The 19,165-nt window shown below is 34.9% G+C and overlaps 2 protein-coding genes across 4 annotated transcripts in view; one reads left to right on the top strand and one right to left on the bottom strand.

The window, feature by feature from the left end:
• LOC125677196 (platelet endothelial aggregation receptor 1-like) overlaps nucleotides 1–19,165 on the bottom strand; it is a 351,642-nt gene that overhangs the window by 33,164 nt on the left and 299,313 nt on the right. The window lies entirely within an intron of this gene.
• The window catches only part of LOC125649582 (uncharacterized), a 172,572-nt gene that overhangs the window by 3,905 nt on the left and 149,502 nt on the right, over nucleotides 1–19,165 (top strand). The window contains exons 2-5 of the mRNA XM_056157956.1: nucleotides 4,834–5,154; nucleotides 6,661–6,887; nucleotides 13,200–13,260; nucleotides 16,250–19,066. The gene's annotated coding sequence lies outside the window, so the exon portion shown is untranslated. The remainder of the gene's footprint in view (nucleotides 1–4,833; nucleotides 5,155–6,660; nucleotides 6,888–13,199; nucleotides 13,261–16,249; nucleotides 19,067–19,165) is intronic.

Genomic DNA, 19,165 nt, shown 5'->3' with positions numbered 1-19,165 from the left:
TATCTGTCTGGTATTTCCCCATTATCTTTTTTCAAGAGAGCTGCAGTTCTCTTATTGACATACTAGTTATGTCTACACAGCTAAATTTTACACAAGTATAGCTCGAATGCTGTTTTGTTAAAATACGAGATTATTGTGCGTTATCCTAATGCTTCGGAAAGCCCTATTGCTAATATTGAAAGGTTTACCAAAAACTATCCTGATGCGATTTTAAGAGTTTTGTACAGGAGAACTGTACACATTGTATTGTTATAGAATTTACCCTGGGGGCATTTTCAATAAGTGTTCAGGAATAGAGGTTTATAGGTACATGTACAAGCATAAAAATTCACTGAATTTTTCTATCGTCTATTATACCCTCAATGAACAGCTTGCCCATTACAAACATGAATTATCGAATAAGTTTCCGCTCTTACATTTGTAATGGGGTGTAATTGGCATTTATGGTGATTTTGAAATCCAATCCATACAGTTATCATTACAATAACTGATTTTATTTACATTACTTCAGATATTTAAAAGAGGTTGTTGACATTTTCCATAAAAATTTATGTTTAGACTCGTGAAGAAGCTTGTCGGCAAACAAGACAATATGGAATTGTATTTGACGAATTGACCGTTACTGTTACTATTCAGATAATTTAAAACATTTGAAAAAGCATAGTTTGTCGAGTTTGCCCATTACCTGATGGAGTTGCACATTAATTGTAACCCTCTACCCCCCCCCCCCCCCCCCCTACAGCAACATTCTTAAAAGAAAATTAATGCGACATTACTGGAAATTTACTTCATTTTGTCATAAAGGAAAATTGATAAAAAATTACTTCATTCTGTCATATTGTAATTTTTTAATTTACTGGAAACAAAACTTACAATATGACAAAAATGACGACTTTGTGATATTATAGTTTTTAAACGCTCGCCTTTATCTTGGTACCGCGATGTCTGCACGTTCGTCATAGCGTCCTTCCGTTCATCGTTTTCTGTTTCTATTTTCATTCCTATGCCATATATATATATATATATATATATATATATATATATATATATCAAGCTAAATTTTGCTATGGATATGTCATGTTGCAATTTTGATCCATTTTGACCTTTCTTGCAGTTTTGCCACTTCATTTTATATTTAGGGTACATGATTTGTCTGTCCAACTTCTCCCACAATTTTAAAGTGAGGATATTTCTATTTTACAGAGCGTTTGTATGGCTATTGAAGATGTGCATTTGGCAAGCATTTTGATTTTCTTTAATTATTTTTGTTTAACTTGTCAGTTTTGAGGAAATATGAAAGTATGAGAACTTCATCGTCTGTCATCAGCATCGTTGTTAATCTAAAATTTTCATTTTAGATTTCTTCTTGAGAACCAGGACCAATTTCTACCAAACTAAGCAAATAATAGTCATGTATACAGGTGATTAAATTTTATTCGAATAAAGTCGTTTTTTAAAATGGATATAAACGGGACAGGTGTGTATGTAGTGAAAGTTGGATACATGAAACTATTCAAACTTCAACTCTCGTGTAGAGGGGTCAGTCACACACTGCCCTGGTGTGGGGTGCTCAGTCACACACTGCCCTGGAGTGGAGAGTTTAGTCACACACTGTCTTGGTGTGGGGTGCTCAGTCACACACTGCCCTGGAGTGGAGAGTTTAGTCACACACTGTCTTGGTATGGAGGGCTCAGTCACATACTGCCCTGATGTGATGGGTTGTCACACTCTATCTTGGTGTAGAGGGTTCGGAGTGTGGGGTCAGTCATATATACTGCCTTGGAGTGGTGTGTTCATTCACACATTCCCTGGTGGTGGGAGGGGGGGGGGGGGTGTTCAGACACATACTGTCCTGGTGTGGAGGGATCAGACACACACTGTCCTGGTGTGGAATATACTCGTGCTATATCACATGTATAGATATTTGAATATCAATATGATAATTTTAACTGTAACCTAGCGGTTCATGAGAAGATGTAATTTCCATATAAAAAGAGAACAAATACGAATCTTTAAACCTCTATACGGTGATCCCACTAAGCTTAGGAAGTAATAGTGTGTATCATAATTCAATATACTGATGAATGAGCTGTGATCGCAAGTTTTTATTGTGAAGGCATGTAACCCTCCAGGAGAATTTAGAGGCTTGTCCTGAAATTTTCTTAAGCTTGAATGAAGCAGAATGGTAAACTTTGAACAATTTTTGACATCAATAGAGATTCGGAAATTTCCGCGCCCCCGATAAAATTTAGCTAACTGGAAGCAAAAGGGTGAATTCTGAACATATTTGATCTCTATATGCAGATTCTAGTATTTGCTTCTGGAAATTGTTTACTGAAAAAAGCAAAATGTTGCATTCTAAACAGTATTTTGACGACTGAAATGTACTTAATAAGATGATAGAATATGCGTGCTTTTTCGAAGTGGGGGCTGACTTCAATCACTTCAAAACAACATATATCCACATGTAAAAAATGTAAGAAATCGTAGGGTGGCCCTCGAGTGTCATAGTTTGAATGATCTTGAAATTGAGTTTAAACTGCTTGCGCTTTGTGGTTTTTGAGAATAGACAAAGTAAAATTGATTATAGACATCCTTATGATTACATCACCCCCGCCCCTCACCCCCACCCCCACCCCCAGTACCTGGTACCGGGTCATAGATTAAAAAACTTTAAATAACGTGTACACTACATGACAATAATCGTATCTTTACTTAACAAATTGTGCGATTGTGTTTCTTGAGAAGATGATGTGTATTGTATTTTTGTATTACGGCTCAGACTAGCCCCCGGGGTCATGGATTGAGCAACATTGAATCTTGACAACCTGTATCCTAAAGTTCTGGGGTTTGAGAAGATTTTAAAAGTTTTTTGTGACCGCCTGTTCCAAACCAGGGCAGTGTGTGACTGAACCCTCCACACCAGGACATTGTGTGACTGAGCACTCCACATCAGGACATTGTGTGAATGAGCGCTCCACACGAGGGTTATGGGTTGAATAGTTACAGGTATCCAACTTGCACTATAATTATACACTTCTCCCTTTGGAAAGGTACAGGACTTTATTCGAGCAATCCCCTGCATATATGACTATTTTTTCCTTAGTTTGGTAAATAAGCTCTAGATCTAAGGAAAAAATCTTTAAATTGAAAATATAATGTTAACGACAACTTTGTTGACAGACGACTAATAAATCAGTAAAAAATCAAATATGTCTGCTACGTAAGTAGTAAAAATACCTGTGACCAAAACGAACAACGTGAAAGCTACGTGACAGATAACAAATTTCTATTCATCTTGTACAAAGTTGAATTTGATCCATGGCATAATGTTTTCACAAACATCTTGGTTTAAATTTTATTAGGTTACCTGAATAAATTCAGGTTACCTATTGCAATTGGTTGTTGTCTGTCGTCGTGCGTTGTTCATCGTCCGTCGTGCTTTAACAATTGAACATTTTTCACTTCTTGATAACTACTATTTTAATTCTTTTCAAATTTGGTAAGAAGCATCCTTAGGACAAGGGGGACATAAAATGGAAATTGCAGGACTCCTGCACCCTTTGGGCTCTAGGGGCAGGACAAAACTGCCCAAAATTTTCAAAAATCTTCTTCTCTAGAACTGCACATATGTAAGAAAAACTAAATGCATAGTGATGTAGAGCAGGAAAGCCTCTATCATAATTGTAAATTTCATGATCTCCGGGGTTGAGGTTTTGACCTCAGGGCGGGGACAAACTTGGTATATAGTGTTTATGTGTAAACCACTTAAATGACATCTTCTTTAGTGTTATTGATAATAAATTGAAACTAAATGGATTTTGAGAAAGAGCAAGTAGTCCTTTACCAAAATCTAAATTTGATGATTCCAGGGGTTGGGGGGTTTTGGTATTAGGGTGGGGCCAAAATGGTCAGTTATTGAATGTATGAAGAATAGAATTTTTAAACCTCTTGATAACTACCATTCCAATTCTTTTCAAATTTGGTATGAAGCATCTTTGGAACAAGGGGGATATAAATTGTAAATTTCAGGATTCCTGCACCCCAGGGGCCTTAGGAGTGGGGCAAAAACTGTCCAAAATTGGTCAATTTTCAAAAACCTTTTCTAGAACTGCACATGTTTAAGAAAAACTAATGCATAGCGATGTAGAGCAGGAAGGCCTCTACCAAATTGTAAATTTTATGATCCCGGGGTAGGGGTTTTGACCCCAGTGCGGGGTCAAACTTAGTATATAGTGTTTATGTGTAAAACACTTAAATGACATCTTCTTTAGTGCTATTGATAATAAATTCAAACTAAATGGAAATTTAGAAAGAGCAGGTAGTCTTTTACCAAAATCTAAATTTGATGATCCCCGAGGTATGGGTTCTGACCTCAGGGTAGGGCCAAACTTAGTATATGGTATTTATGTGTAAGTTTGCTGATACTGTATAAAATCTAAATGCATACTTAGGAATAGCAGAAAAGGATAATATACAAAAAATGGTGAATTTCACAACCCAGGGTTTTGACTCTGGGATGGGTCCAAATTAGTCATATCTTTTAATATTAATACACATATTATATTATGTAGAGCCTTTCATCAGTGCATGCACTTTTGAGGGCATTGAAGTTTTAAGAACCTATCTTGTTTAATTCTGTTGCTGAACATCAGAATTTAGCTTAGATATTCAGAGAAGAATTTCTTCTTCTAGATTTCATAGCCCTTGGAAGTAGTGAGTATCACTAGTACTCAGGTGACCGATAAGGCCCGTGGGCCTCTTGTATAGGTATACATACCAAAACATTTTATGATATGTACGTTATAATTTGTATTATATTTCGTCTTTCAGATCATGCGATAAGAGCAAATACATTTACATGTATATATGATATCCCTCTACCTGCAGACAGAGATATAGTGTGAACAATATTTACACTATTAATCTACAATGACATGATTAGTAATTGTGCAAATGTTGATCCCATTCTCCGTGTGATAAACAAGGAAGAGGTGAAGACATGTTTCTCAAGAGAAAAAATCTAATGGAAAAGATGTAAAACGTGCACAAAGTTGAGGTTAGATAACCATACGTAATAGCATCCAGATCCCGAGCTTAAATGACAATTACAAATGTAAGATTGGTCCTATCGAATGACAAGCCATTGAAAAGGTAAATATTTAACATACGTACATTCAAAACGAAAATTTGACTGTATAGCTGTGTGATATGATCTTTTAAAATGCATTGCGTTTATTAGAAAGGCAAGAACTTTTAGATTTAAGAAGTCGAGGGATTTTAGTGCCACATGCACATTTTTTGAAGTATAGATATACAGACACTTTTTAATCTAGAATACACTATTATCATATTGCCATGACTTTCATTGTAGGAAAAAGTAAATGTGAGGATTTTTTCATTCATTCATTTGTTCTCAGCAGGCCCCATTAATAACTTACACACAAAAACATTATGTATGAATTTGAAATCTAAATTAGCATCATCTTACCGTGCTTCTACTGCCAAAATCATTAACCCAAATTAAAAGAGCTTAAAAATTGTCATTTGGAAACATAACCCACCATTTTTGTGAGATAATTGTTACCCCAAAAGAGTGAATATGCATGCCCTCGTTATTAAGAGATCGTAGGGGTTATACGTGTATACAAGTATATTTTGTTATTGTGAGCGAAGATAGAAGGCATATAAATTTTGGTTTGTCGTTCTATCCAAACTTATCCACTTGCACTTCTTCAAAACTATTTTTCCATTTTTAATGTTTAGAATTTTTAACTAAGGTATTTCTAGTGGTCAGCAAAACTTTGATTGTCAGTTGTCGAGGTACATGAGAGATACAGAGCTCACAGTTCTTTGTTATATTAATAAGGCTCGTGTCATGTGTTTGTTTACATAGGTTACATATACTAGTAAAGGTTCGTTTAAAGCAGATTTTTCAATTTACAGGTTAATTCTGAACACAATTTAAAAAATTCTAGTGTTTAGCACATCTCATTTTCTTTAAAATATGCTACTTTCTATAAAGCAGTCTATATGTAAGCAAAAACATGGCACGAGCCTTGTTTACATAACAAAGAATTGTGAGTGTTGTATCTCACTTGTAACTCAACAACTGATATTCAAGTTTTGGTTGACCATTACTAATACTTTAGTTAAACATTGTAAACAATAAATATGGAAAAATAGAATTTGAAAATTTTCAGCTCAAATCGTGTCCATGCCCCTTTAAACTTGCATAATCTTAACGTTCAGTTCATGAATTCAGACATCAATGTGGCAGCTATAGTTCAATGTATTAGGCCTTGTGATAGTTTTATTATACTACTACTCACCCTGTTTGAACAATCATAGGGGTTTAAGTAGAGTTATTAGAGGGGGTGTCAGTGCCGAGGCGGGGCTTCAACTTGTTAGTTGAAATTCAAAATGTGTCATTTTTACCGACGTTATAAGGGGGAGGAGTGTAGCGCACGGGTTGTAAATATTATTTAGTGATAACTTTGAATTTTTTTTTCAAATCGTACTAGTTCTTTCAAACACTCGTGGACAGTCTCAGCGATTGTTGAAATTCGATTCAGTCGCTATTAACACTTTCAATTATCTCTATATTGAAGGTATTTCTTGCATTTTTCTTACACCGTTAATTAAGTATACATATTTCAGACATCATCAACACAGTTCCTGAGTAATGCACAACAAAGGCTACTTTGGGTGCAACGAGTGTCATGACCAGGTCAACACATCCACACATTGTTAACGGTCAACATAGAAGTATAATGAATATTTCATGGTCAGGAAGCAGGGCCAACATGGTTCATTCGGTCAACAAGACACGTTGTGATGTATGGTACCTGGAAAAGAGACATCAGCGGGATTCTTAAAGTATGTTGGTATGTTGGACATCAATGAAAACACACCTCACATCCAGTACTAGGAACCGGTCACGGTAAATTAGTGATAGAGCGTTCGCTTCGTAACGGAGATGTCGTGAGTTCGAGCCCCGATCGTGCCATGGTCGAGTCGTACCTAAGACGTAAGTTAGATAGTGATTGCTCCTTCGCGAAACGCTCGACATTTAAAAGTGAGAATCACGGGTCTTTCGAATATAACCTTGAAGAAAGGGTCCCGTGTTCGGCGGGCGTTGGCACGTAGAACCCTCACTGCTACGGCCGTATGCGCCGAGCTACAGCTGATGACGTCTCAGTATGAGTAAAAAAAATTCGCCGGGATGTAAAACAAAGAAACAAACAACTAGTCTGTATAATAAAAGTGACCGCTCAAGGAATTTGGTCCTGTGTAGAGGGATTCCAACATTCAGTGCTATGGACAGTGATTGTAGATTTGCAACTTTATGCGAACCCTACTTTATGCTCAATAGACTTATATAACATTGTTTGAATTCATAACAAAGTTCATTTTGAAACTTGCTTTATGAAGTCTTTCATTTTTAAGCACGAATACAAAGTTACGCTTTTATTCAGGGTCCATGCGGAAAAGATATTAAACGAGGTTAAACTGGATGCTACTAGTATGCGGTAAAGTCAGCTTGCATAATGCACGAGTTTACGTTTGCACTTTTATCTAACAGGGTAGCATGTGATCATACACAAGTACATGTTTATCTGGACCGGCAACGTATAAACACGTTGTCAAGATTTTTCTCTACGGTTCGTGAAAAACTATCCAATTACGTAGTTACATATTTACCTCAGCAACATTCAACATAAAGGTAATACACTTGTATTGTTGTTCATATCTTAAAAATTGTTTGTTGTTTGCTGTACATCCTGTCGAGAATTTTTAGCTCATACTAAGACGTCACCAGCTGTAGGTGAATTACCACAAATTTAGACCTATGCTTAGCGCTCATGGTCGTAGCAGAGTGGGTTATTTAGTGTGCCAATGCCTGGCTGCGACACGAGTCCTCCGTTTGTAAGGTCATATCCGAAAGGTCCGTGATTTTCACTTCTAAATGCCGAGCTTTTGGTGAAGGACCAATCACTAACTAAATTTTCGTCTTAGATTTGACGCGGCCATGGCACGGGTGGGACTCGAACTCACGATCTCTTAGTTACGAAGCGAACAGTCTACCACTGAGCTTCCACGGGACATCATTTGTGAGGTAGCACTGACCTTTTGAGCTCTTTTTATTTTGGTAGCTATATATTTAATTTTTTTGGTTATAAGACCAGAATGGTTCAGTCACCTTTTGAATTTGAACTATACGATCCAGATCAAATACGAAAATGTTCTTAATTCCGAGGTTAAAGGTCAAAGCTACAAATATTTCATATCCTACAGCTCCCGCAGTAAGACTTATATCATGAAATATTTGCATGTTTCAAGTTTTATTTCAACCTGGAATATTAAGTCTATGTTAGAAACGCATGCCTATGGTCCACACATTGCGGTCCTTTATTAAAGGACAGCAACTTATTTTCATTATACACATATGAAGTTACGATATACGTTATATATCTATTTATTTTTAACAAAACACGAAATATTTTATGAATTATAAACTGCCAATGTGATTCTTGAATTTTGGATTTTGTCGTAGTGAATTACTCAATTTCGCCTGTGCTTGCCTTACAACATTTCGGCTTCGTGAACTCTGAACCAAGCCCAATTACAGATAGTGTTTTTTGAAGATTTTTAAAATGATTTTAGTCGTATATTTAGCAAATTTTAACAACTAAGGTTTACTAGTAAATTAATTTTCATAAATTTTTTTATTTGCAAAATAAGAATTTTCTTAATATGTTTTATTAGATACTAGATGAAACCCCGCGGAAGCGCGGGAAATCACAATTGAATGATATTGCATAGAGGAATGACGTTTTTACATGTAAGTGCGTGTTTGAATTGTTGCGCACACGAATTCAATGAACGATATCTTTAATCCAAATAAAATTAAGAACAATTTTTGAATAATTGCATGCATTAGTTATGCTATATTCATTGATATCATATACAGTAAATAAAACTTTATCATTATCAATTAAGTCACTTGGAGCTCCAAATCAAATGTTCCTTGTGTAACATAAATGATCTCTCTCCGTATTGAAAATTAGATACCGAATTTACGAATGCAATTGTAATCCGTCATGCCGAATAGTTGAGAAAAGACAAAATGAATCGTCGTTCATAATTTAAACAAGATGTGTTTGTGAAACACAAATGCCCCTGATAATGGTCAATTCCGAAGATGGCCAAGGTCACAAGGGCAAATATCTTGGTACCAGTAGAAAGGTCCTGTCAAAAGAAATGCTCATGTACAATATGAAAGCTCTAATATTTACCATTTACAAGTTATGACCAATGTAAAAAAAAAAAAAATTAAAGTAGGTCAAATGTCAACGTCAAAAGGTTCAATACCAACGGAAAGATCTTGTAACAAGGAATACTCATGTGAAATATCAAAGCTCTATCTCTTACTGTTCAAAAGTTATTAGCAAGGTTAAAGTTTTCAAAAAGTAGGTCAAACTTCAAGGTCACGGGGTCAAATTGTTGGTACCCACGGAAAGGTCCTGTCACAAGGAATACTCATGTGAAATATCAAAGCTGTTCAAAAGTTATTAGCAAGGTTAAAGTTTCAGACAGAATTACAAAATGACAGACAGGACAAAAACAGTATCCCCCCCCCCCCCTCGATCTTCGATCTCGGGGGCATAAAAATTGAAACGTGGTTATTTGCGTTGGGGGTAAAGTACACCTTTTTCCACGTTCAGCATTACGCGTTGTGGGGGGGGGGGGGGGGGGGGGTACACGACAACTGAATATAAAACAGATTACATCAAATATTTATAACTACACGTGGGGGACTTTTACGCGCTTATTTCGTGACCGCGTAATTAGTGTAAATTTTCCCCACGCATAAGTAAACATTTTTACAGTATTGAAAATGTGTTTATAATGGTAGTTTTTCTCCAGTGCGACAATTTAAAGGCAAAATTATGAATACACCTCGTTTCTTCTCGTCAAACGCAATAATCGAAAACTTATGCACCATACGAATGACAAACAGAAAGAAACTGCTATGTTGTAAACAATGGCCTGATTTCTTTGATATTGCATGGTTGTGTACAACCTAATTTTGGTAAAATGTTTTAACTTTAAAGTTATAAGGTGCAAACTTCCCAGAACAGCCCTGAACCATTCGATATATGACATATTGGACAGTTTTCGCCTTTTTACTTACATGTACAATTTAAGCAGGCTACTGACAAACAAGTTGATGGTGCAGGGGTTCCAACAGTCACGTTTAAAATCAGCATTTCGCAAATTATATGGTCGTTATAACGATCTAGTTTGCCAGTACAACCTATCATTGGGTAAAATGTTGTCTGACGTGTTTCATAACGATTGTTGGACCGTTCTTGGCACACTGATTTTGACTACGAATAACTCCGTTTACCTGATCAGGATATAGGGTTCATGGCTGGTGTGACCGGTCAACAGGGGATGCTTACTCCTAGGCACCTGATCCCACCTCTGGTATATCCAGGGGTTCGTGTTTGCCCAACTCTCTATTTTGTATTGCTTATAGGAGTTACGAGATTGATCACTGTTCGTTATCTTTACCTTTCATGGACTTTCAAGATCTGTGTCATCACAAAACATGTTCAACCAAAATAAAAACTTTTTTGTGTTGTATATATTAGTAACTGTTGATAAATTATTACAAAAAGTCGTAACAGTGACTTCTATAATCACGGAGAAAAATAAGAACATCGAAATATCAGATGAATATCGTATTAAAAAAATTATCAATGTTGTCAAATCGTTGGTCTCGGGAAGGGGGGGGGGGTCGTTGAATGAGATGTACATGTATTTTAGTAATATAATCATAAATCTTCATAAAATGATACATATGGGTCTAGTCAAAAGTTCAAGACCATTATAACTATAACGAATACCAGGGCCGTAAATTAACCTTCAATTTGGAGGAGGCAGGAAATTAGGCGGGGGTCTGGGGGCCACCCAGGCCCCCAGACGCTGAGCACATTTTGTGCACACTGAATACGTTTCGTGCAAAATCCTTGATTCTAGGGCCTTCTAAGATGTTACTTGACTAACTCATTCTAAAAGAAAGATTTGGAATGCTTTTTAAGGGAGGTATCATGTTCTTAGTTATTGGAAACAACATAAATTCTAATGAACTTTAAATTTTAATTTTTTTTGGCTCAAAAGTTGGAGGAGGCAGCTGCCTCCTCCGCCTCCATGTAATTTACGGCCCTGGAATACTGAACACATACACTATTTCTTGCTGATCATGTTGTAAACCAATCGCAACTTACCGGCTTGCGGAAAGACAGGCCGAGAATGTACGATTGGTTTTAAACCTACTCGTTTATGATGTTGCCTCGTTCAGGGCGCTTTTTTCTGAAAATTTCCATAAGGCTGATTCAAGACTAAAGTCATGGATTTAAGAAACGAACAAACATATTCTACTTATTCAACAGTTATCAAAACTTACTTCTTCTGTAAGATCAAAATCAAGCATCGATAAACAACAGATTTACTTCACATCGTATTAACTTAATTAAAGGGACTGGTTCACTTCTTTTTTTTTTTTTTGGAGGGGGGATGCTTTCCATTTTTTTTATGTTGAATATTAAAAATGTATCCCATTTAATGTTGACAGCCAAAATTTACCTTCTGAATGCAAGGATTAGAACAATATTTAACTGTGGTATGTAAATAAAGACTCGAATCTTTTTATGTTTACAAACAAACCAGTGAAATGTTAATTTTGTAATTCAAAACATCTAAATTTTACAGTCACAAATTTTAACTTTAAAATGACACCTTTTACCTAGGGAATACTTGAAATGCGATAGATATGATAAACTTAGATCGATATCCATTTCTTTGAAAACGTAAACAATAGCATACTAGAATCTTTGTTTACAAAGCAATAATAAACTCTTTAAAAGAAACTCTTAATCTTTTTGTGAGCCCTTTTACAATGTACATACATTAGACAGTGGAATTTGATCATCAAAAGTGAAAAATAAAATTTGGCGAAGAATTGGGAGTCAGTCCCTTTAAGTTGTCATTAAAAAAAGAAAACTGGCTTAGATCCGTCAAAGCTTGTCCGTCACTTTACTCTCATCTTTTTTTTTTTTTATTTTATGGTTGTTTATCGAAAACGAAAGTAGGTTTTTAATTGATAATAATTATTTGTACGATATTTACTAAACAAGCAAGATTTCATTACATCTTACGGACAGCTTACGGACTTCACCTCGTATATGAAACAATATTAAAGGTGCAAGCAGTAACTCTATAGCAAGTGTTGCAGAGTTTAATGGCAAAATTTGTTAATTTATAAGTATAGATGTAATTGTAATTCATGCACCAGGTTCTCAACGTTTTTTGAAAATATATATAAATAAAAATTGTCCTCCTGTAAACAAACTATTCACTATAGCTTGTTTACATCAAAAGGGGCATACTGCTTTGCACCTGTCGGTCGGTCGTTAGACCACATGTTGTCCGCTCAATATCTTGAGAACCATTCACTTGATCGTAATGATATTTCATATGTGGGTTGGTTATGAGTATTAGATGACCCATATTGATTTTCAGATGAAAAGGTTAAAAGTCAAGGGTCAATCCACTCTGGACATATGAAGATACTGTCCGCTCAATATCTTGAGAACTCTTGACTTGACATACTTCAAATTTGGTACACTGGTACATTGGAGAAGTAGATGGCCCCTATTGATTTTGAGGTCACGTGGTCAAAGATCAAGCTGAACATAAGAATATACTAACCGCTCAAAATCTTGAAAACCCTTTGCTTGACAGACATCACACTTCGTACTCTGGTACATCCTAAGGAGTAGATGATCCCTATAAAATTTGGGTTCAAATGATTAAAGGTCAAAATGGACACATCAATATATTGTCTCCTATATTTTAAGAATCATTTACTTGAATGTCACCAAAATTGGTACACTGGTACATCCTACGGGGTAGATGACGTCTATTGATAATTAGGTCACATGGTCAATTTACTCTGGACATCTGAAGATATTGTCCGCTCAATATTTTGAATTGGTTTGGCATTACTATCAATTGAATTATGCATGTGTAAAACCCTTTTTAATTTTGCGCCATGGGGTTTTATGTTTTACAAACATTTCTTCTTATTATCTAAAACATTTTTGCTATGTAATACTGTGCTATTGTAGGTTTTCATATAAAAGAGAATCCACTTGTATTTTAAAAGTCACCTGTAGGTGTCAAATACAGGTAAGTTGAAAATTATTGTCCATTATTTTAAAAAAAAAATGGACAGATACTGTCCAATATATCAACAACAAAAAATAAGGCCAGTAATTGTCAACTTATTGGACGGTGCCAGGTAGCCCCCCCCCCCCCCAAAAAAAAAAACAACCCCGTATTATATGTCTATAGGTAGACCGAAAACAAGAGAAAGACGACGCATTTGTCAAATAGAAACAAAGTTAATTCTAAATTCCCTTAATCGACACAAACATCGGAAAATCACCGATATACCTAAACGAATATTTCCCTTAGTATATTCATCTGCTCCAACCTCTGCGATTCACAAATCATTTAATTCGATCGGTCATTATTATATCGAACTTTTTATCGAAATTTAAATTTGAAAGGCATATTTCCATGCTACGTTATATATTTGAATTTTGTTGGATCCAGAAGCACATTCTAAAACTTCTTCACAACGCTTTTTCCTGACGTTTTCTTTATCAAATTTATTCTTCAATAATATCCTAATTCTGAATTATTCTTTTCGATTCACTTCATTTCACGAGCTGGGCATCTTGGGTTCTTTTGACTGGCTTTGATAATTGCATTATCCGATATACCGGTGTTTCAAAACACAACGCTTTTCAGAACCAAATTTGGCTCCATAGCTACCTCCATATCAATGACAGAATTCAAAGTACGTTAATTTCATTAACATCCTTATTTTAATTGTAAAATGAAAATGCTCTCCCCATCAGAGGAGGACATGTTGATATGGCTCAATACCATAGAGTGAGTGAATATAAAACACCTGCAGCACAAGATACCCTTAAAACTTACCTAACACTGTTCAGTCAGTGAACAAAAGAAACAGATTTCTACGGGTTATATTGTTAGGCTACTTAGTATTTAGAAAGAACTTTATTCATGACTATCATTGTTAATGGGTATACCTGAACCTGACCATTCTTAAAACAAAAGATGTAATGTTTTAAGGATATTAGCCTCAAACTATCCATTCTGTTTTCTCTCACAAAATGAACAGCTTTCGGCTTCGAGAGCCATCTTGTTTACATGTATTTTATTCATAATGTAAATTTGCCATTTGTCTACTATCATCGGAAACCCACGGTCGGTCGCACTTCTTTTACTCAAAAGAATTGTGACCGACCGTGGGTATGTAAATATCCATACTGTGTAAATGTCGCATATTTCATGCCTTAACTTTTTATCTTGTGTGATCCAATTACAACTGAATTTTATCCAGTTAAACCTCCTTTTCTTGTCTTTTATGGAACATATATTCAAATATTTGAACCTACATGTATCTTCAAATAATTGTACTTATCATCAAATGAATTGAAGATAGGTTTAATTCAATTATACATACCTTTAATTCATTTGGAAATAGGTACAATTGATTTGAATATAGATATGATAGAATTGAAGATAGGTACCAGGGGTGGATCCAGGAATTGCAGTTACGGAGGCGCCACTTTGTGAGGCAGGGGGTCTGGGGGCCGCCTTGAGGCCCCCAGTGGATCCAGGGCGAAATCCTTGTGGGGGATCAGGGGGCGAAGTCCCCGGAAGCTCCTGGATTTTACAGATTTTATAGGGCTTAAAATATGTCTCCTATTTAGTCATTTGCACTATTTTCTATCATTTTTAATAAGGTGAAAGTAATGAAATCACGCAAATGTTAAGAATTTTTGGAAAAAATTAAGTTCTCCCAATAAAGTAATTCAAGAATTCAAAAGATTTTGTCATATATTTCTGCGGGAGTGGAAGAATTTATTGCTTCTTTTATCGTTTAGTACATTTTCCTAAACAAGATACCACGATTTACCTTAAATTTTAAAATTTTAGGGGTGGGTGGGGTGGGGTGGGGGGAGCAGCCTTAAATCTGCCACTGGGTACAGATGCCATGAATTAAAGATAGCTATAATATAATTGAATATGTTTCCGGTACGTTACTACTGGCGCGAAAGTTTATCGGCATCTCTATCCGAATGTTGTTTTACCAGCAGTAGAGGCAATTAATGTTTTATTTAAATATACGTGTATATGGCTATTTGCATATTTTGAAAATACCTTTATTTCTGCTTACAACCTGGTCGTTGCTCTGCATGCTCTGTGCGTTTCCCTCCATCATGTCCATGATGTTCATTATTTTTCATTACATAAAACGAATATTGAACCTAAATTATTCAAATCCTTTATGGATATGTTTTAATTGTACCTATAGTTAAATCAGTTGTACCTTTAGTTGGATTAGTTGTACCTATAGTTAAATCAATTGTACCTATAGTTAAATCAATTGTATCTATCTTCAAATGAATTAAAGATACAATGTAGGTATAATTCAATTGAACCTATTTTTAATTGAATATAAAGATAGGTGTAATTCATTTGAACCTACATGTAGGTTCAATTATTTAGAGATAGGTATAATTATTTACACCTACATGTATCTCTAATTCATTTAGACCTATCTTTAATTCAATAGTACCTATCTTCAATTCATTTGCAGATAGGTTCAATTATATTTGAAGATAGGTACAATTATTTGAAGATACATGAAGGTTCAAATATTTGAATATATATTTGGCGTTCCATAGTTTTTGCTATCTTTCCTTTCTTGTCAAAACGTGATCGCCATTTGTTAACTTATAAGAATGAGAGAGAAATTTATATAAGTATACATTGTATATGCACATTTGTTTTTTTTTTTTCAATCTTAACAATTCATATGATATGTATTTAATCATGTTCTTGTTTCTTTGAAATAAATAGCCTAATTTAAAACACTTTTGAAAAATAATTAATACATCAATACCCCCCCCCCTTCAATTATAAAAATAATTCAGAGCTTTCGATGATAAATTTGTATTCCATATGCAATGCTTTAGCGAGTTAAATTACATAGCATTTTGGTGTAGTGATCCACTATAAAGTCGACAGGGCAATACCGGAGTTGTCATCAGCTAATGTTGGGTTTTTGTTCTCACAGGAAATCTTTGATGAAGACCAAATAAAAAGATTATTCCTCCTCGACAAAATGGAACCAGTCGGAGTTCAATTGATCTAAACAATACATGACAGTGGTAGTGTATCGATGAGAGGACACACAGAAATTATAACATCGTCCATAAGGCCGTGTCTCCAGACAGTGTCGAATTAGCGCTTTTTGTCCAAAAAGGCGACATATACAGACCTTCCATGCTCAAGGTTATGAAATTGGATTCCTGTAAATAAAATGAAGATTTTTACAGACCTTGGAGGTTTTGTGAAATGTTTGCTGTTGAGGGTTGGAGAAAACTGACTGATGTATGCTTTGGGGTTTTTTCAGCGACAATTTTTCTAAGACATTCATAAAGCAGGGGAGGAAAGATATAATTATGTCTAACTTTCAGGATATCTTTTAGGCTTGTTATATACCTTTGAATACAGGAATGAAAGTGTCATTTTTCAACCTATGATAGGAATTCGACCAATTTTAATTATAGAATTGACAATGCATTTTGATGTTTGTATATTATGATATATATTTTTGCTGATATGTAGTGTTGTAAAGTATTGACTTGATTTCCCAGTCATGCATATATTAATGTCTGTTTCATAATCGGCTTCATCCCCTAATCCCTGATAGTGAGCACCATGAATTTTTGCCAGTATTTAATTATTTCAAACACTTTTAAACCTCAAAACAGGCACATGAATGTGTAGTTTTGGTGATTAAATAGTTATTGTCTTGCAAGACAAGAATTCTTCCTTATATATTCCTTTACGCTAACGTAGTTTTATTAGGTTTCTCTTCTTTTTGTATAGAATAAATATTTTATTAGTTATTGATATATATTCCTATGCCATTGAGAGATGTTGAGGGGGGGTGGGGGGTGGGGGGGGGGGGGGTGGTGCCATCACTTTAACAGTTAACTTTAAGTACTTTACGGAGAAGATTATATGGTATATTTTTCATCATATTCAAAAATAGACGAGTGAACTTTTCATGCAAATGTTGGATGATTGATAAACAAAATTATGTACTTATGCACATCGGTATACATAAATCTATATACATATATGTATAGAATATTATTGTATATTATCTTAATAGTATATTATAACGATTATTATATTTTTGTGATACGACAATCTTGATCTGTACATGTATAACACAATATATTTTGTATACGGGAGAGGTTTTCTAAGCAAAGAATCAAGTCCGAAAACTGTCCATTCTTTGAGAGAAAGAACTGTTGGAGGCCCGAAGGGCCGATAATAGTTTTTTTCTCTCTCACTGAATGGACAGTTGAAAGACTTTATCCTACTGGAACACATTTGATTGTCTGGAGACTGAGGCGCATAACAAACATTTAAATATTAAGGTGTATTGTTGAACTTGATAGACTTGATGAACAGGCAAATTTAAATCATAACTCACTTACTTCCCATGTAAACTTTCATGATTGAAAATGTCCTCATCGAATGGAGAAAATATATTTCTTACTCAATCAAAATCCAGAGATCCCGAGGAAAGCGTCAATACAGATGGCATTTTGAGTGACATACTAGATATAGAAAAAGATGATTGCAGACCACAACCAAAAAATTATCTAAATCTAAATCTGGATTTGTTCTTCGATGTTTCTGAGGATGAATTAGTGGAGACTAGCCAAGGTGTTTAGAATGTGGAGATGGCAATTGTATGAAAAAGATGGAAAGTTGTCGTTCCTGTCATTAAAATGATTCCGCTTGTAGTGCATCTAGTGAGATTAACATTTCATCAGGAAATATGTCTTTCCCATTTAAATTTTGATCCAAAAAGAGGATATTTTGTTGAATATATTTTCAAACATTCATGGAATGGATCTACCATAGCCAGCATTCATGTACAAATTGTGTGAAAAGGATGAAACGTTGTGTTTATCGTTGAAGAAAACTTCTTGATGTGCATGTTGAAGTTACATGTATTATGCATCAGGATATCAGGTGTCATTTCGCACTGGATATGTCATCTCCAAAGATGATATATTGTTAAAAACTTCATAAACAAATGTTTGATATTTATGCGTAAATGTGTATTAAAATAATATTTGCTCTTTTTCATCAGGCCTATTGTTGAGTTCCAGAAAAAAATTAAGTTTTATGTATTTTTCTTGCTTTCAACATGTAAAACAGTAGGCTACATTAAGATAGAAAAAAACACCTGTCCTTTATAAGTTACATGTGACTTAATGTACTGTTTTTAGATATCCAAATCTATTACGCAATATAATGTACATGTACCAAAAAAAAAAAAAAAAAAAAAAAAACCACACAAAAAGATTACATAATAAAAATATTTTAAGTTGTTAGAAGTTGTAACTCATCCCTTTGTATATTTATTCAATAAAATATGTTCAAATCAAATCAAAATTTAAAAAATAATGAGAAAAAGTAATATCATACACGTATATAACATGGCTACACAGTTCACCAAACTGAATGCGGCCTATCTGCGCCATATTGCAGGTACAGATGCATGTTCATTTAGCCTGATTTAATGCATTTAATCCTTGAAAAAATGTAATTACAAAGGAGTAATCAGTTTAATTGATCATTGAATCAAGTACACCTTCTTCTTCTTCTTTTTTTTTATCCTGACTGATACAGATTAGCACACCATATATTGTCGTTCGACTCGTAACATAACTAGTAAATGTTGTACAAAGGTGAAGGTCATGTTTGTTTGGTTATTGGAGGTTGTTGTTCGTTACCTTTACATGACTAAATAAAATAGTGACGAGATATAGGCTTAAACCATGGATGACGCTCGAACCTGATGGTGATTGATAATGGGGGTTTAAATTGTTTAGAATTTTCTTAAAGTCGTGTGAAATTGATATTCATGTCTATTGTCAGTAATGACATATTCAGTCAAACG

The sequence above is a fragment of the Ostrea edulis genome, chromosome 3, assembly GCF_947568905.1.
Source record: "Ostrea edulis chromosome 3, xbOstEdul1.1, whole genome shotgun sequence".
Classification (NCBI taxonomy): Eukaryota; Metazoa; Mollusca; class Bivalvia; order Ostreida; family Ostreidae; genus Ostrea; species Ostrea edulis.
The sequence above is the reverse complement of the archived record's forward strand: the minus strand, read 5'-3'. Positions and strand labels throughout refer to the sequence as shown.